Source organism: Pecten maximus, chromosome 7 (genome assembly GCF_902652985.1).
Source record: "Pecten maximus chromosome 7, xPecMax1.1, whole genome shotgun sequence".
NCBI classification, from domain to species: domain Eukaryota; kingdom Metazoa; phylum Mollusca; class Bivalvia; order Pectinida; family Pectinidae; genus Pecten; species Pecten maximus.
Window position 1 is genome coordinate 17163170 of NC_047021.1, and position 19262 is coordinate 17182431.

At 37.5% G+C, this 19262-nt stretch overlaps 1 pseudogene; it reads right to left on the bottom strand.

Annotated features, from left to right (window-relative positions):
• Nucleotides 1-206: 206 nt before the first annotated feature.
• Nucleotides 207-18694, bottom strand: LOC117331095 (annotated as a pseudogene).
• Nucleotides 18695-19262: the final 568 nt, after the last annotated feature.

Sequence of the window (19262 nt, forward strand, 5' to 3'; positions counted from 1 at the left end):
TTTTCGTAATGGTAATGAAGAGAATATATCTATGTCTTAGATTGTATACAATTTCTTCACATTAATCAAAATATTGTAGAAATGAAATATTCTCTAGATGTCATCACTGAAGTCTTTCTTTCTGTGATATAGAAAGTCTGAACATTCTTTGATTAAGGCTCGCCGCCGAAGGGAATTGTCAGGAATTATTAAAATAACCCGATAACAAGAGTTAAAATAGCATGTTCTTTATTGATATCGTATGATCATCTTTACGTCTAAACAATTGTAATTACATCAACACTTCATTTGATTGATAATTATGTATATGGGCAAACCACGGATAACATGAAAAAATCATGGATAACATGAAAAAATCACTGATAACATGAACAAACCATGTATAACCAATCTGATAAATAATATATAATATAGATAATGCCAATCAATAGTGATTATCAATACATTAAAAATGACTGATTTGAACAACAAATCGGTGTATATTTCAACGTAAGTTATAGATACAACAATCTAAGCCTATGTGAGAATGGCAAGAAGTTCAAATGGTTAACAAGATTTGAAATGGTTAACAATTGGTTATTAACTGTATTTGTGTATTATTACACATATTTATGGACTGTGGGCTGGTATTTTGTCCATGTAAGTTGTACCGAGTGCTGATGCTATGATTTGTAAGAGTTGTCCTAATTTATATCAATGACAAGACAAAGTGTTGTACCTGGACGTTAATGACGTAACTAGGTGTTGTACCTGAGCGTTAATTAGGTAACTATGCGTTAACGACGTAATTACTGGTAGTTGTTGTACCAAATAAATATTAATGACTAACTAGGTGTTGTACCTGACGTTAAACAAGTCAATATTAATGACTAACTAGGTGTTATACCTGATTTTAGGAACAAATCAATATTAATGACTAACTAGGTGTTATACCTGATTTTAGGAACAAATCAATATTAATGACTAACTAGGTGTTATACCTGATGTTAAACAAATCAATATTAATGACTAACTAGGTGTTATACCTGATTTTAGGAACAAATCAATATTAATGACTAACTAGGTGTTATACCTGACGTTAAACAAATTAATATTAATGACTAACTAGGTGTTATACCTGACGTTAAACAAATCAATATTAATGACTAACTAGGTGTTATACCCGACAACATAGAATGATAACTACATGTATATAAAGTGTAATTGTTAGTGGACAACTGGACGTTATGTTCAGCACATCTGATAGTCATCGTGGCCCTAGAACACTAGTGATAGTCATCGTGGCCCTAGAACACTGGTGATAGTCATCGTGGCCCTAGAACACTGGTGATAGTCATCGTGGCCCTAGAACACTGGTGATAGTCATCGTGGCCCTAGAACACTGGTGATAGTCATCGTGGCCCTAGAACACTGGTGATAGTCACCGTGGCCCTAGAACACTGGTGATAGTCACCGTGGCCCTAGAACACTGGTGATAGTCACCGTGGCCCTAGAACACTGGTGATAGTCATCGTGGCCCTAGAACACTGGTGATAGTCATCGTGGCCCTAGAACACTGGTGATAGTCATCGTGGCCCTAGAACACTGGTGATAGTCATCGTGGCCCTAGAACACTGGTGATAGTCATCGTGGCCCTAGAACACTGGTGAGGATCTTCACAACAAGCCAGACTGAAGTGGGAAACATTACAATATTGCAGGGTCTGGTCAATATTCTATAATGAGGTAATTGTGGTAGAGCACAGCTTGTGACCAACTCTGACCAGTTAGGGAGAAGGGGAGGGGCGAGGGAGATGTTTCACCTGGATAACCCCAACACCACTATGGAAGGTTTGATACTGTAAGGCTGATACTTTCGAGTTCTAGTTTTTAGAAGAAATAACCAATACAGTGTTATTACAAATTACAGAGAAAAAATAAGGATTATTTCATATTTTCCTTTTTTTATCAAACTTTTGGTCAACCATCCATGTGTATCTAGGTACAAATTATCCTACATCACATACATAATTCATAAACTTTGGTAAAGGTGACTAGATTCACATACATGTGTGTTATGTTGAACAATCTTTGTAGCTCACGTCCTTGGGAGATGAAACCAAGCACAACTTTTTCATCAAAAAGCATCTTACGTATTCATTAATTTACTAACCATATATATAGCTATCAAATAAAATGTTTACATATCCTCTTACATAAATAGATGATACATTCATTGTAAAACAATAAAATACTGTATCAAAGGATAGATGTGTGTTAACAGAATGTAACGCATTCTAAAATTGTCCTAGTACAACCCTGGTAAAAAGATACAGATATAATGACTTTTCAAAAATAAATTTGAATGTACTTCAAAAAATTTACAACCAGTAACAAAACAGGAAAGTTCTCCCCTTGAGGACAACCTCTTCCCTTGACGACAAATGTAATCCTCATTTCATCGGAGCACCTTCTGTACGTAATAACATACGAGGATGTAACAGTAAGTACAGGTAATACAACTACATACACATCAGATATATTCCTATATATGTTTCTATTACTGCTCACGATATATGATAAATAATACATAAATATAGTTTGGGTATAAACGTTCCTCTATCTATCTTCCTATTCCATCTTTTTGTAATATAGTTACCTGCTCTTATATCGATTGTAATGTCATTTGTTTGTGAGAGTAACGTCATAAATGTTATAAAATTACATAATTTTCTCATGCAAACTAATGATGGAACGATTAATACCTGCTCACAAGAGCAGATAACTTTGCATTACGAAAAGACGGAATACTTCTTAGTGATATTCAATTAACACTTTATAAGTCATACGTATATATATCTAACATAGTAACACAACTGATGAAGGAAGACAACTTGATGACTCATGCCCTGACCGGGTCTCAAACTCACGATCTACAGCACCCAATCACCTAGCCAGAAATACCCGCAGCTATATATATACCAGGTATATATATGACTGTTTGTGTGATATCTGAATTTAACAGTAATTCTGAACAAATACTGCAGCAAAAATATAGACAGTGTATCACAAAAAAAAATATACCGGTATACAATGTAGTAGGTAATTGTATGCCAGATCATAACAATATTTCAAGTCCATATAGGTATACATATATGTATATTGTTTATATCACAGAAGCATGTACATATATATGTATAACATATTCCTAAATTGTTCAAGTAGAACAAAATCACATAATACATACACATAAAACAACGATCTACAAACACATCATATCAAATATTCTGTATTGAAGTAATAATTTACAAGCTCTGAATTTTTTCTTGACACTAATCGTATAACATCTCTATAACTTTCTAATCATATAACATCTCTATAACTTTGATTTTGATCCTTCCATTATAAGCTCCTTCAAGTACTTGTCGTATGCCGGATCAACCTGAAACATGTCAGAAAATCTATTATTCAAATCGAAACTTAACCGACATTGATTACGTCCATCACAGTTTAACAATACCATTATCACCAAGATTACATCCAAATGAAATACAAATGGTTTCTATGAACAAGTTTTTGTGATGCTTTCAATATCCGGATTTACAGAAAATAACAGGGTTAAATCACCTACCTCTCTTTGATTCATTGGCTCCTTCAATGCAGCCTCATACAGCCGTTCATATGCACGTCCATCATAGCAACCAATAGCTGAAGAGAGAGTCTCGTCATGGAAGTCGAACGCATCCACTAACGTAACAGCATCAGGTCTACAAAGGGAGATAATTTTCAAACTATCATTCTTGTACAGTGTTGAAATGTTTTAGAAGTTAAATTATAGAAAATTTTCTTTTTACAATTGAATCAAAATCAATCCAGATACTATGTTTAAATATTCCAGGTAATCTCTTGTTTTGAAATTAAACAAAAATTATTTCAGATTTTAGCAGAATTTACCGTATCTCAGCGAGAAGTTGTAATTCTAAATCCTGAAGCCACTGCAACTGTTCCAAACCGATAGCTTCCGACTGAAAATATTATCATCAGATGTTTTAAAACTATGAAGTTAGAGTAGTAAAAAGTACGACGAGAGGAAACTGGGACAAATGATGCTAAAATCATAAACTCTTTCATAATACAAAGACAAATGGCCACTGATTATGAAGCTAATTCAGAAATACAATTAAAATATTAAATGTAATCCATACAGTGTTATTTTCTTTTGCATTATTTTATCAGTACCATACATGTACATTTCATAAGTTAAACTTCATTGAAGGTACCTAAATCCTTTTATGTATGTATCAGTACATCCAGAAAGTCCTGAAAGATTGTAATTTTACCTCCCAGGGCAGTGTATAACTTTTATTTGTGGAAGTTACCTCAGATAGTACATATACCTAGTGTGTGACCTTACCTCAGATAGTACATATACCTAGTGTGTGACCTTACTTCAGTAAGTACATATACCTAGTGTGTGACCTTACCTCAGATAGTACATATACCTAGTGTGTGACCTTACCTCAGATAGTACATATACCTAGTGTGTGACCTTACCTCAGATAGTACATATACCTAGTGTGTGACCTTACCTCAGATAGTACATGTACCTAGTGTGTGACCTTACCTCAGATAGTACATATACCTAGTGTGTGACCTTACCTCAGATAGTACATATACCTAGTGTGTGACCTTACCTCAGATAGTACATATACCTAGTGTGTGACCTTACCTCAGATAGTACATATACCTAGTGTGTGACCTTACCTCAGATAGTACATATACCTAGTGTGTGACCTTACCTAAGATAGTACATATACCTAGTGTGTGACCTTACCTCAGATAGTACATATACCTAGTGTGTGACCTTACCTCAGTAAGTACATGTACCTAGTGTGTGACCTTACCTCAGTAAGTACATGTACCTAGTGTGTGACCTTACCTCAGATAGTACATGTACCTAGTGTGTGACCTTACCTCAGTAAGTACATGTACCTAGTGTGTGACCTTACCTCAGTAAGTACATATACCTAGTGTGTGACCTTACCTCAATAAGTACATATACCTAGTGTGTGACCTTACCTCAGATAGTACATGTACCTAGTGTGTGACCTTACCTCAGTAAGTACATGTACCTAGTGTGTGACCTTACCTCAGATAGTACATGTACCTAGTGTGTGACCTTACCTCAGTAAGTACATGTACCTAGTGTGTGACCTTACCTCAGATAGTACATGTACCTAGTGTGTGACCTTACCTCAGTAAGTACATGTACCTAGTGTGTGACCTTACCTCAGATAGTACATGTACCACTGTGTGACCTTACCTCAGATAGTACATGTACCTAGTGTGTGACCTTACCTCAGATAGTACATATACCTAGTGTGTGACCTTACCTCAGTAAGTACATATACCTAGTGTGTGACCTTACCTCAGTAAGTACATGTACCTAGTGTGTGACCTTACCTCAGATAGTACATGTACCTAGTGTGTGACCTTACCTCAGATAGTACATGTACCTAGTGTGTGACCTTACCTCAGATAGTACATATACCTAGTGTGTGACCTTACCTCAGTAAGTACATATACCTAATGTGTGACCTTACCTCAGATAGTACATGTACCTAGTGTGTGACCTTACCTCAATAGTACATATACCTAGTGTGTGACCTTACCTCAATAGTACATGTACCTAGTGTGTGACCTTACCTCAGATAGTACATATACCTAGTGTGTGACCTTACCTCAGATAGTACATGTACCTAGTGTGTGACCTTACCTCAGATAGTACATGTACCTAGTGTGTGACCTTACTTCAGATAGTACATGTACCTAGTGTGTGACCTTACCTCAGATAGTACATGTACCTAGTGTGTGACCTTACCTCAGATAGTACATGTACCTAGTGTGTGACCTTACCTCAGATAGTACATGTACCTAGTGTGTGACCTTACCTCAGATAGTACATGTACCTAGTGTGTGACCTCACCTCAGTAAGTACATATACCTAGTGTGTGACCTTACTTCAGATAGTACATGTACCTAGTGTGTGACCTTACCTCAGATAGTACATGTACCACTGTGTGACCTTACCTCAGATAGTACATGTACCTTGTGTGTGACCTTACCTCAGTAAGTACATGTACCTAGTGTGTGACCTTACCTCAGATAGTACATATACCTAGTGTGTGACCTTACCTCAGTAAATACATATACCTAGTGTGTGACCTTACCTCAGTAAGTACATGTACCACTGTGTGACCTTACCTCAGATAGTACATGTACCACTGTGTGACCTTACCTCAGATAGTACATGTACCACTGTGTGACCTTACCTCAGATAGTACATGTACCTAGTGTGTGACCTTACTTCAGATAGTACATGTACCACTGTGTGACCTTACCTCAGTTAGTACATGTACCTAGTGTGTGACCTTACCTCAGATAGTACATGTACCTAGTGTGTTACCTTACCTCAGTAAGTACATATACCTAGTGTGTGACCTTAACTCAGATAGTACATGTACCTAGTGTGTGACCTTACCTCAGTAAGTACATGTACCTAGTGTGTGGCCTTACCTCAGTAAGTACATGTACCTAGTTTGTGACCTCAGATAGTACATATACCTAAGTGTGTCACCTTACCTCTAGGAAGTCCCCAGACAAAGTAACGATGTAGTGGACTCCAAACAGACAGCACATCTTGTCCAGGATCTTCCTTGCTGATGGACTTACTTGGACACTGGCCAGACCATCTACATAACTCGTAAAGGCCAAGAAGTAACTGTGGGCCTATAGATATGAAGACAGCAGGATTCATATAATTATGAATGCAAATGGATATATTTCATAGTTAATGTTATTGCTGTTTTCAGTAGTAGAGTTAGATGTTCTGTTGATGTAAACAGATTCTCTCCTACAAGAGAAGTATCCTGACATTTCCCTGAAAGTATAACTCTAGGTCATTGATGTTACAGGAGAGTTTCAGTGTTTTGATAAACTGGATAAGACTTTTCTATATATTCTCATCGCACATGAGATTTACAGCAAAAAGTCCCTAAATCTCTCCCCAAAAAGAACCCTGCCTCTGTGAAATATTAACCTCTTTACATGAAAAATGCTTTTCTGATTAAAAAAATAAACAACTTATGTGACTTTATGTACATTTAAAGCTAAGTTTGGTATTAAATTGATGTTTACTGACCGTTGCCATCCTGACGAGAGGTTGGAGGTTTTTATTCATATACACAGCCTGTTCCTTCCCAGATTCCATGTCCTGTTGTAATACTTGAGCAACTTTTAAAACCATTCTACAAAAATTAATGTGATAAATATGACATCAGATATGTTAACCCACATAATCATATCAATATCATGTATATTTATATATTATACACTATTTAGTGTAGTTGGAAATTTAAGTTATAGAATTAATTTTGTAATTAAATTTTCTCTTTGATGTGTTCTGTAAATCCCTTGTAGTGGGTCTTACATGTTGAGGTAAATACAAACTTTGGACAAACCAAGAACGATAAATCTCAGCCTTTTCAATTATAGGTACTGGAATTGATGGGTTTTTTTTTAACCTTTCAACATTTTCTTTACATAAGAATAAATTACACGACGAAAATATGTGTCCTTCCCTTGTCTAGAGTATTAGAGAGAATGGTATACAATATGTATATCATAAATGTATGGCCTTCTCTTGTCTAGAATATGAGAGAGTATGGTACATATCATACCTGTATGACCTTTCTTGTCTAGAGTATGAGAGAGTATGGTACATATCATACCTGTATGACCTTCCTTGTCTAGAGTATGAGAAAGTATGGTACATATCATACCTGTATGACCTTCCTTGTCTAGAGTATTAGAGAGTATGGTACATATCATACCTGTATGACCTTCCTTGTCTAGAGTATGTGAAAGTATGGTACATATCATACCTGTATGACCTTCCTTGTCTAGAGTATCAGAGAGTATGGTACATATCATACCTGTATGACCTTCCTTGTCTAGAGTATGAGAGAGTATGGTACATATCATACCTGTATGTCCTACCATGTCTAGAGTATGAGAGTATGGTACATATCATACCTGTATGTCCTACCATGTCTAGAGTATGAGAGAGTATGGTACATATCATACCTGTATGTCCTACCTTGCCTAGAGTATGAGAGAGTATGGTACATATCATACCTGTATGTCCTACCATGTCTAGAGTATGAGAGAGTATGGTACATATCATACCTGTACGACCTTCCTTGTCTAGAGTATGAGAGAGTATGGTACATATCATACCTGTATGTCCTACCATGTCTAGAGTATGAGAGAGTATGGGATATCATACCTGTATGACCTTCCTTGTCTAGAGTATGAGAGAGTATGGGATATCATACCTGTATGACCTTCCTTGTCTAGAGTATGAGAGAGTATGGTACATATCATACCTGTATGACCTTCCTTGTCTAGAGTATGAGAGAGTATGGTACATATCACACCTGTATGACCTACCTTGTCTAGAGTATGAGAGAGTATGGGATATCATACCTGTATGACCTTTTCTTGTATATTTCACATAAGAATTCTACATTTCCTACAATCTGAAGGTTTCTGTAGAGGACAAACATAGGAGCCTTCATTCATGGTAAGGTACTCTGTTGTCCCTGTGGTCCGCTGACCAGTTAGTGCCTTAGCGATCTGCTTCAGTAGGTACCTGGAATACCAAAGGCAATGAGTCAGAAAGTACTACTTACTGAAATCTGAATTTAACAACACCTAAACATTTTTAATCATTTCATTTTGCTTCAACCCACTGATTTTGAATAGGTAATTCTTCTTCACCTGGTTTTGTCAATTCTATATATCTATATATATTTTTCTATTCCAGATTTTCATCAGTTTATGTTTTAATATGTCGATATTACTGATTATGGTTTATACCTGACTGACTTTTACCTAGGTCGATATTACTGATTATGGTTTATACCTGACTGACTTTTACCTAGGTCGATATTACTGATTATGGTTTATACCTGACTGACTTTTACCTAGGTTGATATTACTGATTATGGTTTATACCTGACTGACTTTTACCTTGGTCGATATTACTGATTATGGTTTATACCTGACTGACTTTTACCTAGGTCGATATTACTGATTATGGTTTATACCTGACTGACTTTTACCTAGGTCGATATTACTGATTATGGTTTATACCTGACTGACTTTTACCTAGGTCGATATTACTGATTATGGTTTATACCTGACTGACTTTTACCTAGGTTGTAAAATAGATAAAGTTTAATACCTGGCCACCTGTAGATACAGAACAGTGTTCTCTCCCTCAACAGTGACGAGTGGTGTAGCACCACAAACCATGTCAGAGATTCCTGCAGCTCGCAGATAGCCGTGACCACCACATGACCGTCGACAGATCTCCATGTTATAGGTGGCTATGTCTGTTAAAAGTGCCTTCATTCCTGATGACCAAGCATGCATCTTGGAAAAACAAAGATCTTATTATATAAGTATAAAAGTAAAAAATTGAAAGTCACAGACTTAATAAAAACCAAGAGGTCCAATGGGCTTGTATTGCTCACCTGCTTCTAATGCAACTTTAAAATTGATTCATTTAATTTAGATGCTAAGCGAATTTAAATAAAGAAAACTAATTTTGTAGCCTTTCATCTCAGTAGCTATCTTCCTTATTCAGAAAAAAGATAACACAAATATCAAAAACATGACAGCTGTCACATTGATGTAAGTCAGGATTATCTCTGAATCATTTAAACAAACTTTGTAGCCCTTCATCCCAATATCATGAACCTGGACCACTTTGTAATGGAGAAGTCATTGTAAGATTTTAGCACATTTGACCCCTATAACTTTGAAAGTATGCCAAGGTTAATCATTTGAACAACAAGAGGCCCAATGGGCCTTTGTCACTCACCTGGCATTAATCTGATAAGTGTGTTTATGGTGAAACATCCTTATACTAAGGCAGTTTATTTGAATGCCAATGTAAATCAAAGTCATTCATTTGAACAAATAAGTAGCACTTCAGTACAACATGCTACAGGCCCAATATCAGATCCCTGACCCTCTTGAATATATTGGGAAGATGTTGTTAAAAGATTTTAGCACATTTGAATAAACTTGGTAGCCCTTGCATGCTGCAGGCCCAATATCAGATCTCCAGTCTCTGGGTCTTTTGGTTATTGTGAGGAAGTTATTCAAAGGGAAAAGTTGATGCTAGACAGACAACATGCAGTGAAGAATTTTGTATACTTAATAAAGAATATAATTGACTTACTGGGTTATAAAGGAAATTGAGATAGAAATGAGAAGTGTTTTTGAGCCATGCTATATATGAATCATATTTTAGGAATCAGCTTTGAATCTATCATATTAAGAGTGATATTGTGTATAATGACATGCCAGTTTGATTTTATCATACACTACAGTCAATCTACAGTAAATCATCAATACAATGCCCCTCATATAATACAGTATACCTAAGTACCAATGGCATCTTACATGAGACCCATTTCTTCTTACCAATTTCTTCATACACTTCTCAATATATGGTACCAAACTCACTTGAAGGATTTTTTCAAGTTAAAGAGTTGAAACTAAGTCATCATTATACATACCTCAGGTAGGGCCTTGGCATTGCCGCTCTGCATATCCACCAGCATGGCCTCGTACTTTGCGGACAGAACCTTGTGAATGAAGAAGAAGCCGTAGCCACTAGCCATGGCAGGGAATAGTTTGTACTGCTGGGTCTGGTAATCTAGTACCTGGCTCTCCTCCTTTCTGTAGTATAATACCATGGTACATGTATATATATCACTGATCTCTAGTACACACCATTCGATCACATACAGAATTAAACATAGTTATCATACTTAGTTATCATCCTTAGTTATCATACTTAGTTATCATACTTAGTTACACTTCTATATTTGATTTACTAAGTAGACTTGTAAACTTTATATGTAGCATATCACAAAAATTTTAAATTAGAAACTTGTTGGAATTAATATGTGTAGTTTGTTTTACCATTATCATACATATTTTTTGCTATTATCATGCATTATGTATAATGTATTATTATATTTTGTTATGTGAAGTGCATTAGAGTAATTTTGCATATAAGATATAGTGTGCTATATAACTGTTGTATATTATTATTATTATTAGATGAAATATTTGCCATTATCAGATATTTTGAAGCTAAAAAGCTGTTTCTGGTATCCAGGCCTTTCTCGACAAGATATTTTGTACCAGTACATTTGAAATTTTAAAGCCATGTAGCACTGAAGTATAAGAGGACATTTCGTAGTACTGACCCTGGTGTGAGTGTAGACTGGCGCCGGACACTGCTGTAACGAATGGCTGCAGTTACAGCAGCAGTGAGAGCACCGAAGGACCAGGAACAAATCATCACCCGAACGTAGATCATAGTGGCATAGTTAGCCTTATTTGGGCCAGAAGAGTGGAATTTTCCTGTCCGGGTTACCTGTGAATATATACATTACATTACTAATGGATACCAGGAAAATACAGGGCCAGATGTGACGTTAAGGTAGATGTAACCTGATAAAAAGGTCAAGGTCATGTGTGACATTAACGTAGATCAAGAAGATTGCATGGCAACTGATGTGACATGACACAAATGTCAAGGTCATGTGTGACATTAACGTATATAAAGATCTACAACTGATGTAACATGACACAAAGGTCAAGGTCATGTGTGACATTAACGTAGATCAAGAAGATTGACAACTGATGTGACATGACACAAAGGTCAAGGTTATGTGTGACATTAACGAAGATCAAGACGATCGACAACTGATGTACGCAACATGACACAAAGGTCAAGGTCATGTGTGACATGATGGTAAGTCAATAATGTCAGAAACAGGTGAAACATCAATGTATTCCACCATTATTTTGCTCTACCTGTGCATTCTTCATCAGCATGTTTTCCCGTGGAATCCGAACATTGTTCAGGAACAGGAATCCATTGTCGTTATAGTTACCTCCCATCTTCTGTCCAATCACACCCAGCTTAATACCTACAACACAGGCAGGACACATACACCAAGTCATAGGGGCTCAAATACTCCTTGGTAGACATACATTTATTCAGGTAAATTATTGTGATTAGCTATGATAACCCCTAAAAAGTGCATGGTCAAATGTGTCTTTTGTCCATTTAATCTTGACCAATGGCCACCAAAGTCTAAGTATGTGAAGAATTCAATGTCATGACATGTACCAGATTGTTTTGTAGATTAAATCTATTAAAGAGTTCAAAATACAAATTAGACATTGTGAACAAGGATTTTAATTTTGAAAGGTCATATGTAAACTTTAAACCTCTAGCTTTGACCAATGACCACCAAAATTGTATAAGGTATAGTCTGATGTAAATGTTATCTTATCAAAATTTATATTACATGTTATTAGAAATGTTCAGAAATTCACAAGATTGATAGAATCTTTTTAACCCCTTGGGGGTGTGACAGGGTGAGGTCAACCTGAGTGAGGATATTTTTTATTTCCCAAACACATGACCTTGCTGAGGGTTTTACAGTTAGGAATCCTACATCTTGTTATAAATGTAAAACATAGTATTGATGATTGGATTGTCAATGTGATACATCATAGACTTGTTTGGGAAGTTTGACCTTCAACTCTTTCAACCGTGACCATTGAACACCAAAATCTTATCCGGTTTAAAGAAGGTGGTTACTTCGAAGCTCAATCACAGGAGAATCATTATACATGTAATATGGGGAGAATCACATACATACAATGTAAAACATGGATCAAAATCAGACGGAATAAGTCACACGAGTACAGTGTTACGTACCTGCCATGGGTGTATGGTCCACCATACTCCGGAGCTGGACCATGAACGGATGCATACCATGCCTTTTATTATCAACCACCAGCTGAGCGAGCACGATAGCGTGGTTGCTTGATTTCCCCACTATAATATAAATCAGGTCTGTTAGCTACTTTGACCTTTATAAACAGTCCTTCAACACAAGGTCAAACAGAACCACACAAATGAAACATATGAGTTAAGGTCAGGTGAGAATCACACAGGAGAAACATGATTAAAGGTCAGGTGAGAATCACACAGGAGAAACATATGATTAAAGGTACGTCAAGTGAGAATCTTACAGGAGAAACATATGATTTAAGGTCAGGTGAGAATCACACAGGAGAAACATATGATTAAAGGTCAGGTGAGAATCACACAGGAGAAACATATGATTAAAGGTCAGGTGAGAATCACGCAGGAGAAACATGATTAAAGGTCAGGTGAGAATCACACAGGAGAAACATATGAGTTAAGGTCAGGTGAGAATCACACAGGAGAAACATGAGTTAAGGTCAGGTGAGAATCACACAGGAGAAACATATGAGTTAAGGTCAGGTGAGAATCACACAGGAGAAACATGATTAAAGGTCAGGTGAGAATCACACAGGAGAAACATATGATTAAAGGTCAGGTGAGAATCTTACAGGAGAAACATATGATTATACATGTACATTGCTCTATTGTTCAAATATGTATTGAAACAATTGTGCCAAAATGTACTCACAAAAAGAAAGTTAGAGCATCCCCCCCCCCCCCCCCCTTAATACATTTAAATACTGGCAATTTTACAAAGCCAGTTGGCTATAATCCAATGTTGTCTTAGACAAGCTCAGTAACTTACATGAGCCGGGCCACCATTTAATCAAGGAATATACACCACTTACATGAGCCGGGCCACCACTTAATCGAGGAATATACAGCACTTACATGAGCCGGGCCACCACTTAATCGAGGAATATACACCACTTACATGAGCCAGGCCACCACTTAATCGAGGAATATACACCACTTACATGAGCCAGGCCACCACTTAATCGAGGAATATACGCCACTTACATGAGCCAGGCCACCACTTAATCGAGGAATATACACCACTTACATGAGCCAGGCCACCACTTAATCGAGGAATATACACCACTTACATGAGCCAGGCCACCACTTAATCGAGGAATATACGCCACTTACATGAGCCAGGCCACCACTTAATCGAGGAATATACAGCACTTACATGAGCCGGGCCACCACTTAATCGAGGAATATACACCACTTACATGAGCCAGGCCACCACTTAATCGAGGAATATACGCCACTTACATGAGCCGGGCCACCATTTAATCGAGGAATATACAACACTTACATGAGCCGGGCCACCATTTAATCAAGGAATATACACCACTTACATGAGCCGGGCCACCATTTAATTAAGGAATATACACCACTTACATGAGCCGGGCCACCATTTAATCGAGGAATATACACCACTTACATGAGCCGGGCCACCACTTAATCAAGGAATATACACCACTTACATGAGCCGGGCCACCATTTAATCAAGGAATATACACCACTTACATGAGCCGGGCCACCACTTAATCAAGGAATATACACCACTTACATGAGCCGGGCCACCACTTAATCCAGGAATATACACCACTTACATGAGCCGGTCAACCATTTAATCAAGGCATATACACCACTTACATGAGCCGGTCAACCATTTAATCAAGGATACGGAATATACACCACTTACATGAGCCGGGCCACCATTTAATCAAGGAATATACACCACTTACATGAGCCGGTCAACCATTTAATCCAGGATCAGGAATATACACCACTTACATGAGCCGGGCAACCATTTAATCAAGGAATATACACCACTTACATGAGCCGGTCAACCATTTAATCCAGGATCAGGAATATACACCACTTACATGAGCCGGGCCACCATTTAATTAAGGAATATACAGCACTTACATGAGCCGGGCCACCACTTAATCAAGGAATATACACCACTTACAAGAGCCGGGCCACCACTTAATCAAGGAATATACAGCACTTACATGAGCCGGGCCACCACTTAATTAAGGAATATACACCACTTACATGAGCCGGGCCACCACTTAATCAAGGAATATACAGCACTTACATGAGCCGGGCCACCACTTAATCAAGGAATATACAGCACTTACATGAGCCGGGCCACCATTTAATTAAGGAATATACAGCACTTACATGAGCCGGGCCACCATTTAATCAAGAAATATACACCATTTACATGAGCCGGGCCACCATTTAATCAAGGAATATACACCACTTACATGAGCCGGGCCACCATTTAATTAAGGAATATACACCACTTACATGAGCCGGGCCACCACTTAATCAAGGAATATACAGCACTTACATGAGCCGGGCCACCATTTAATTAAGGAATATACACCACTTACATGAGCCGGGCCACCATTTAATCAAGGAATATACACCACTTACATGAGCCGGGCCACCATTTAATCAAGGAATATACACCATTTACATGAGCCGGGCCACCATTTAATCAAGGAATATACACCACTTACATGAGCCGGTCACCACTTAATCCAGGAATATACAGCACTTACATGAGCCGGTCACCACTTAATCCAGGAATATACAGCACTTACATGAGCCGGTCACCACTTAATCAAGGAATATACACCACTTACATGAGCCGGTCACCACTTAATCCAGGAATATACAGCACTTACATGAGCCGGGCCACCATTTAATTAAGGAATATACAGCACTTACATGAGCCGGGCCACCATTTAATCAAGAAATATACACCATTTACATGAGCCGGGCCACCATTTAATCAAGGAATATACACCACTTACATGAGCCGGGCCACCATTTAATTAAGGAATATACACCACTTACATGAGCCGGGCCACCACTTAATCAAGGAATATACAGCACTTACATGAGCCGGGCCACCATTTAATTAAGGAATATACACCACTTACATGAGCCGGGCCACCATTTAATCAAGGAATATACACCACTTACATGAGCCGGGCCACCATTTAATCAAGGAATATACACCATTTACATGAGCCGGGCCACCATTTAATCAAGGAATATACACCACTTACATGAGCCGGTCACCACTTAATCCAGGAATATACAGCACTTACATGAGCCGGGCCACCACTTAATTAAGGAATATACAGCACTTACATGAGCCGGGCCACCATTTAATCAAGGAATATACACCACTTACATGAGCCGGGCCACCATTTAATTAAGGAATATACACCACTTACATGAGCCGGGCCACCATTTAATCAAGGAATATACACCACTTACATGAGCCGGGCCACCACTTAATCAAGGAATATACAGCACTTACATGAGCCGGGCCACCATTTAATCAAGGAATATACACCACTTACATGAGCCGGGCCACCATTTAATCAAGGAATATACACCACTTACATGAGCCGGGCCACCATTTAATTAAGGAATATACAGCACTTACATGAGCCGGGCCACCACTTAATCAAGGAATATACAGCACTTACATGAGCCGGGCCACCACTTAATCCAGGAATATACAGGACTTACATGAGCCGGGCCACCACTTAATCCAGGAATATACAGGACTTACATGAGCCGGGCCACCATTTAATCAAGGAATATACACCACTTACATGAGCCGGGCCACCACTTAATCGAGGAAAGCTTTGGTGTACTCAGGATAAACTCATCCGTGGCCTTAACATAGGTAGCGGTGGTCTCCAACTCCATCAGATTTGTGCCTAAAAACAGAAAATATATGAAAACATTTAACAGAACTATATATGATTATTGTATATGTCTTTATTATCAACAACTGATGCACAATGTCTATTATGGGACACGTGATCATATAATTTGAAAATATCTTTCAGTTTCCAGATAAAACCCAGACAAAAATTATACTAAGTTTTCATTGTGTTATCACGCAGATAAATAGCATTTAATCCTGTTAATTTGGTATTGTCAGATCGGTCAGTTATTCTAGTTGTAACACAACTGTAGAAAATCAGCTACAAAATAACTCACCGTGACCTAATTCTGTCTGAGCATAAGTACCAACCATCTGGTACCTCCTTGCAAGTGGAAGCCACCGTGCCTTCTGCTCTTCTGTAGCTAGCCTTTCTAAGGCCGGCACAAACATAGAGTGGTGAAGAGTCAGGCAGTTCTGGTCACGGATGATCCTGTACAAAAAATATCCTTTATATTCAAAGACAATATTACCTAGATGTGAATTTGTTGGTACCAAGAGCAGAGATTACTTCTACTATTCTTATAACCCTGACTGAATTATGTCAGTTAGAATGATTTTAATTACATACATGTATATATTGGAATCAATTATAATAATACATGTACATGTACAACATGATTTTATAAAATATATAACTAGCATTTAGACAATATTATATGTCAACATCAATTTTATCATTCACTTAAAGGTTTATTTCTAATTAAGTTTTAATTATCCTTATCAACAGTACTAGTGATTACTTTAATGCTAGGTGCAGGTCCTTCTCACTCCAGTTCTGATCACGCTTTAGACGGTATAGTTTGACTGATCTTGCCATGGTGTTGGAGTAAAGCTCAGACGTCGACAGGTATATGGTGTCCCGCAGACAAAATGCAGGATCACTGAATAGCATGTTCTCTGAAATCACAGAAACAGAAGTGACATTTTAATAACGCAATACTGAGGGAGAGAATTTCTGGAATATTTATCAAAATTAATATGTAGGATCCCCTTGGTCTCTTATTGTGCATGATCATGAAAAATGGGGGCTCAAGTCTTCATTAGTAGTAATAATTTACATATTTTTAATATTATTATTGAGAGACTATCATGGCTAGCACATTGTTGTAATTGTATATTATGTATAATGTACATTATTTTTAATGTAACAGAGTGCATGATTAATTAAATTTATAAATCACTGCCTCCGCTAGGGATCAAACCCGGGACCTCTGGCTTAATTACTAGTCTTACACTCAACCGATCGAGCGTAAAAGAGAAGATCTCTCTAGCTGAGCGGTACATTGCGGCCAGTATTTATCAGGGTTACATTAATGTAGGAAGATTGAGCTGCTGATTATGAACAACAAAATATATTAAGTGATGAGTTCATATTATAAATCAGATTGAATCAGTTTACAACATTTAATTCTGTAATTTAACAGCTCTGTTGACAACTGTAAATATCCTAAAATGATTAAGAAATATTGACACGTTATGAAATTAGACATGGTTATTGCATCATAGACACGGTTTATCACTATGTGTATGTGTTCATACTGTACAGTATATATATATATGTGTGTGTGAATGTACAAGACTGTCAAGAGTCCCAGTTTCTGACCCACACAAGCTAAGTGGGTCAGAAATTGAATTAAACTGGGATAGATATAGAAAATTTCTCAATGATTTACTACAGTAAGAGTTTTGAGCAAAACCAAAAACCAAACTCAGTAATAACATTACATATCGACAACTTCATTAAAAGAAAGGCAATGTGTTGTATAACAGGAAGCCACGTTTTTCTCTGATGTCCAAACCGAAGTTTGACTTTGACATCGTGTTAAGTGTCGGTCGTGCAGATTATAAATCAATATTACCTAATTCTTTACGGCGAGCAGTTATTTCTTTTCCGCCATCGATCATGTGAGTTAATTCCTGTGGATCAAATGTGGCCTTAAGTCGTTCTCTAGCAATATCTGAGTTTATCGAACTGGACTCCATCTCTGTTACCACTTCGTTCGCCATTTTGAAATAACTTTGATCAGCGTCACATGACACATCACATGACTACATGATAGCATAAAATAGCGGCTTTCCACTGTCACCTCATAAATGTAGACTGCATGGCCCCTGGTCTCTAGAATATTTTGAAAGTTTTTCAAACATATATCTTGACGGACCTGCAAATGTCGATACTGGCATTGGAAGTCTTTGTCAAGGCTCGTCTGAAAACAATGTGAATATACAAGAGGCCCAGAGGGCCTGTATCGATCACCTGGTTGGATTTGACCAAACGTCAAAATAATGTTCATGTTCAATTTGTTAATTTTTTGATGTCAAACAATGTTATAAATATATTTTTGTTATTGGGCGGGGATCTCAACGGTTTCAAAAATATAACCAGGGAACTAAGGCCCTGTTGGGGAAAGACCCCAGGGTCTATTTGTCTCTTTATGCCCAATAATGATATACAAAATGTACAAAATGTATATGGTTATAGGGTGGGAATCCCACTAGTTTCAAAGATATATCAAAGAACTTAAGTCCCTAGGGGTGGGGAAAGACCCTAGGGCATATTTTTACATCATGGTTG